Source organism: Anomaloglossus baeobatrachus, chromosome 6, assembly GCF_048569485.1.
Source record: "Anomaloglossus baeobatrachus isolate aAnoBae1 chromosome 6, aAnoBae1.hap1, whole genome shotgun sequence".
Classification (NCBI taxonomy): Eukaryota; Metazoa; Chordata; class Amphibia; order Anura; family Aromobatidae; genus Anomaloglossus; species Anomaloglossus baeobatrachus.
Genome location: NC_134358.1, coordinates 7,916,686 through 7,922,685, shown reverse-complemented (window position 1 = coordinate 7,922,685; position 6,000 = coordinate 7,916,686). Strand labels below are relative to the sequence as shown.

Genomic DNA, 6,000 nt, shown 5'->3' with positions numbered 1-6,000 from the left:
TCCAGGAGCGGAAGTGCTCCCAGGTAAGATCTCGGTGCATGGTTCCCCCACAACCGGGGTGTCGGGAAGCCAGGTAGGTCTGCCTGAACCGACGACTTGGTCAGGAACGGAGGAGGAGCAGGCACGACCCACGGTCGCAGCGGCTGTGGCCGCTGTCACCCGCAGTGGGAGTGCTGGAAGCCAAGGGGCCTCCCGGAGGTCCGATAGCTCTTCCCCTTCTGACCAAGTGGCAGCCGAGTCAGGTGGAGGCCAGGACACAGGTCCCGGGGTACTGACTGAAGATGTGACAGTCTCGTCGATTCTGGCCACATCTAGTCAGGGGTTTCAGGCAGCGTTAGAAGCTGACGACAGCCTGAAAGCTCTTAAGGAGCAGGCAGCACAGCCTCCCTCGGACTCGGACCCGGAGCGAGTGGTCTGGGACCAAGGACGGCTGTACCGGGCCACGGTCCAGCAGGGTTCACCGGAGGCGTGGCCCAGGGACCGACAGTTGGTGGTACCCTATCCGTTCCGGACGGAGTTGTTGCGGATCGCACATGAGATTCCGATGGCCGGACACCTAGGGATCGCTAAGACCAAGGCCAGGTTAAACCAGCATTTCTACTGGCCGAAAATGGGGGCCGATGTGGCTGCCTACTGCCGTTCGTGTGAAACCTGTCAGAGAGTGGGGAAGGCGGGGCCACACCCCAAAGCCCCACTAGTATCTCTGCCAATCATCGATGAGCCTTTCAGGAGGGTGGCTGTGGATCTGGTCGGCCCGCTGGCCATCCCCAGCAGCTCCGGGAAACGCTTCCTACTGACGGTAGTGGACTATGCCACCCGGTACCCAGAAGCAGTGGCCTTGTCGTCCATTCGGGCTGACAAGGTGGCCACCGCATTGCTGGAGATTTTCTCCCGAGTGGGTTTTCCCCAGGAAATGCTCACTGACCGGGGGACCCAATTCATGTCCCAGCTGATGGAGGCCCTCTGTAAGCAGGTCCAGGTGCGACATCTGGTGGCCAGCCCGTACCATCCACAGACTAATGGCCTGTGCGAGCGGTTCAATGGCACCTTAAAGCAGATGCTTAAGATGTTGGTCGACTCCCATGGGCGTGACTGGGAGCGGTATCTCCCACACCTGTTATTTGCTTACCGGGAGGTTCCACAGGCCTCAACAGGATTCTCACCGTTTGAGCTCCTGTACGGGCGACGTGTGCGGGGCCCCCTGGCTCTGGTGAAAGAGGCTTGGGAAGGGGATTTGGCCACCCCTGGAGTGTCGGTTATCGAGTATGTCATGCGCTTCCGGGACAAAATGCAGGCCTTGACGCAACTGGTACACGACAATATGGCTCAAGCCCAGGCCGATCAGAAGCGTTGGTACGACCAGAACGCTTGTGAGAGGACCTACCAAGTGGGTCAAAAGGTGTGGGTACTGGTCCCCGTACCACAGGACAAGCTTCAGGCAGCCTGGGAAGGCCCATACCTCGTGTACCAGCAGCTCAACCCTGTGACGTACCTGGTCACCCTGGACCCTGCCCGTGGAAGGCGGAAGCCCTTCCATGTGAACATGATGAAGGCACATCATGAGCGGGAGGCATGTGCGCTCCCCGTGTGCAACCTGCCCGAGGAGGGAGAAGCGGAAACCCTCTTGGATATGCTAGCCCAGGTTAGGGCAGGCGGATCCATTGAGGATGTGGAGGTTGGCCACCAGCTCTTGGAGGACCAACGGTCCCAGCTGTGGGCCACCCTACACCCCTTCCGGGGGTTGTTTACCAACCAGCCCGGAAGGACTGACTTGGCTGTCCATCACGTGGACACTGGGGATCATCCCCCGATCCGGCGTTCAGCATATCGGGTCTCCCTGGAGGTGCAGCAACACATGCGCCAGGAGATTGACGAGATGCTGAAGCTGGGGGTGATCCAGGCATCCAACAGCGCTTGGGCCTCGCCTGTAGTCCTCGTCCCTAAGAAGGACCGAACCACTCGGTTCTGCGTGGACTACAGGGGGCTCAATGCGGTCACGGTCGCCGATGCGTACCCAATGCCACGCATCGATGACCTGCTCGATCAGTTGGCCGGGGCTCAGTACCTGACCATCATGGATCTGAGCCGGGGATATTGGCAGATCCCCCTGACTCGCAAGGCCAGGGAACGCTCTGCCTTTATTACCCCATTTGGACTGTACGAGTCCACGGTGATGCCATTCGGGATGAGGAATGCCCCTGCCACTTTCCAGCGGATGGTCAACACCCTGCTCAAGGGACTTGAAGGGTACGCGGCCGCGTACCTGGATGACATTGCCGTCTTCAGTCCCACCTGGGAGGACCACCTAGAGCATCTAGCACAGGTGCTCAGGTGGATCCACCGGGCAGGTTTGACCATCAAGCCGGGAAAGTGTCAGCTGGCCATGAGCGAGGTCCAGTACCTCGGTCACCGGGTAGGCGGGGGAACACTGAAGCCCGAGCCTGAGAAAGTGGAAGCCATCGCATCCTGGCCCACCCCCAGGACCAAGAAGCAGGTGATGTCCTTCTTGGGGACCGCTGGGTACTACAGGAGGTTTGTTCCACGCTATAGTAGCCTGGCAAAGCCCTTGACGGACCTCACCAAGAAGAAGCTGCCCTCTGCAGTCGATTGGACAATGGACTGCGAGACAGCCTTCCAGGCCCTAAAGGACGCCCTGTCCAGCCCGCCCGTGCTACAGGCAGCCGACTTCACGCGGCCGTTTGTAGTACAGACCGACGCCAGTGACTTCGGCCTCGGTGCGGTGCTCAGCCAGGTGGACTCTGCGAGCCAAGAGCACCCAGTCTTGTACCTGAGCAGGAAGCTGTTACCAAGGGAAGTTGCCTATTCCACGATGGAGAAGGAGTGCCTGGCCATAGTGTGGGCCCTGCAGCGTCTGCAACCCTATCTATACGGGCGCCACTTCATCGTGGAGACGGACCACAATCCCCTCAGCTGGTTGCACACCGTCTCTGGGACGAATGGGCGATTGTTGCGATGGAGCCTTGCGCTCCAGCAATACAACTTCACCATTCGCCACAAAAGGGGCCGTGACCACGGTAACGCAGACGGGCTGTCCCGACAAGGAGAGGTCGCGGACGGGCGCACGGGGGAACACCGGAGTGTGCTGCCCCCTAGCGCCCTCAAAAGGGGGGAGGTGTGAGGCAAATCCCGGGATATGAAGATGAATTATGACTCCAGTCATAATCCCTCATCACTCCCTGGCAGTGCCCCCTCCCTTCTTGTTCTCAGTGTTCCACTTACACCTCCATGGCCATGTCCTGTGATATGGAGATGAGGTGGTGTGGGAACAATGGACACAGGATGACTCCCTGCCGTCACCCTGTAGTAGGAGCTGCTAGCTAGTTAGCAAGGCTATGGAAATAGCCAGACAGAACGACTCCAGTAAAAAATGGTTCATATCTCGCAAGCCATATTTCCGATAAATATGGCAACCATAAAAATGGTGTCTCCGCATGCGGACGATGCCGGCACCCCCTTTTTATGGGAGCAGGACATTGGGAAATGCCCCAGGCGTGATATCAGCCAATGGGGAACTGGCAGACAGGTCATGAGTCCCCTCGTTCTGTAGCTAAATTCATAACTGTCACAATGAGAGCATTGGCGTCCGCCTACGACGCTCCCAGGCAAAGTTATGGCCCATATTCCATGTTGGGATATTGTCCATAACTCAAGCCAGGGGTGGAGCAGTGCTCCCTGTGAGGTCACTAAGGTAGGAGGGGACCTGGATTTGGCCAGGTTGATAACCCTACTTCGGCCATTTTCCAGTGTTCTTTTCGCTGGGGGCACGTGTAGGAAACATCTGTGGGAAGGATCCTAGAAACCTGGCCTACAGCGCCCCCCTGTGGCCAGACGCAACAAGGTAACTGCTGGAACTGTGTATGCCTGTTTGTAACCCATGCTTTGATTGTAACTGTACTCTGACATATGTATATTCTGTAGATTCCCTGTTGTATATATTGTAGTTCTAGTGTGCTTTAGGCTGATTAAATTATATAATTAATCTTGGGCTGTTCTGTTATCTCGATCTTGAATCCCACGTCTGTGTGTTCGGCTAATAGTTACCGTAAATCGGTTGGTGGCAGCGAATTGTGCCAAGGATTATTGTGGGGAGGCCAGTGAGATTCGGGAAGATATTATATATTCCGCCCGCGGAGGTCGGGGGAATATATACCTTACTCTCACCGGGGACCCTTCAATAATCGGCATAAGTAGTATAGCGGCCTCCTTGCTTATTGTCGGGCAATTCCATAATTGGCCTGACTATAAGAGGGGCGCTAGAGAGCGCGTCACGTGCTCTGTCTGTCGGTCGGGAGGTATAAAGGAGGGGTGACCCCCACTTGTAACCCCCCGATTGTGACGTACTGGTAGCCAGCGCGGGGGATTTCTGAGTGACCCCCCCGGTGGTTTGTGACATGTTCTCTGCCATTCACTTGAATGGAAGAGAACAAATGATCCGCGCTGCTGGATGGAGCATCACTGGATCGCAGGCTCGGGGGCTGCAGCGACTGTGTAAATGCACCATTAGCTAGTGCAGCTTGGAATGGTTCTGTTGTTTCTGGTGAATAACCTCCAGCAGCCCCTGTTACATGATAGCAGTGCCCATCTGAGGGACCACCTCCATGCACAGAACTAGTCCTATACCAGGCAGTGCAGCCTCTCACATCACATCCCATTCTGCATACAATTGCCAGTAGTGTTCAGCTCATTGAATTGCACTTGTTTGATTTCTGCACTTTTTTTTATCAAACATTGTGTTTGTTAAAGTTTTTACAGCAAATAATATAAAATCTGGTTATTCTGGAAACTATTCTGTTTTATGTCATAAATTGGCACATGTGTAGATTTTTACTAAAAGGTATACAATCATGGGTTAAAACATACCAGAATTGGGCTTCAAATTTAAAGCCAAAGGTAATAGGAAATGAAGAGCCGTTTTCGGAGCCAAAAGAGCCGGCTCACCAAAAAACCGCATTTTACCCATCACTACTTCCTGTAGAAGCCGTCCGCTCTTTATATACTTCTCCCCTCAGCACAAGCTCCACCCCCTCTGATCACATGATCACCGTAAAGATCCTTCATCCACCACTTATACCCTTCTGCTGAGCTCCGCCCACTCACGTGACTGGTCACATGGTGATGACATCATCACAGGTCCTTCAGCTATTCACATCTTACGGCAGAAGGTAACAGCTAAATAACAAAAAGTCAAAAAGACAAAGGCGATCACCTGACAACCTGCGTCACGTGACACCTGCGCTGCACAAGATCCTTCCAGAGAACACCGGAGACACCAGAGGAAAGGTAACATGGAGGATAGGAGACACAGACCCTGTGCAGCGGCAGCTGGGGGCTACACACGTCTGTACCTGCCCCCACACACACATACTCTCCTAGTAACGCACACTAGTGTGCCACATGCCCCCCATACTGCCCCCACACACCGTATAATACCCCCATACTGCCCCCACACACAGTATAATACCCCCATACTGCCCCCACACACAGTATAATACCCCCATACTGCCCCCACACACAGTATAATACCCCCATACTGCCCCCACACACAGTATAATATCCCCATACTGCCCCCACACACAGTATAATACCCCCATACTGCCCCACACACAGTATAATACCCCCATACTGCCCCCACACACAGTATAATACCCCCATACTGCCCCCACACACAGTATAATACCCCCATACTGCCCCCACACACAGTATAATACCCCCATACTGCCCCCACACACAGTATAATACCCCCATACTGCCCCCACACACAGTATAATACCCCCATACTGCCCCACACACACAGTATACTACCCCCATACTGCCCCCACACACAGTATAATACCCCCATACTGCCCCCACACACAGTATAATACCCCCATACTGCCCCCACACACAGTATAATACCCCCATACTGCCCCCACACACAGTATAATACCCCCATACTGCCCCCACACACAGTATAATACCCCCATACTGCCCCACACACAC

The 6,000-nt window shown here is 54.9% G+C and overlaps 1 protein-coding gene across 1 annotated transcript in view; it reads left to right on the top strand.

The window, feature by feature from the left end:
- The first annotated feature begins 5,165 nt into the window (after positions 1–5,165).
- The window catches only part of LOC142316921 (uncharacterized), a 282,067-nt gene continuing 281,232 nt past the window's right edge, over positions 5,166–6,000 (top strand). Inside the window, exon 1 of the mRNA XM_075352699.1 lies at positions 5,166–5,301. The gene's annotated coding sequence lies outside the window, so the exon portion shown is untranslated. The remainder of the gene's footprint in view (positions 5,302–6,000) is intronic.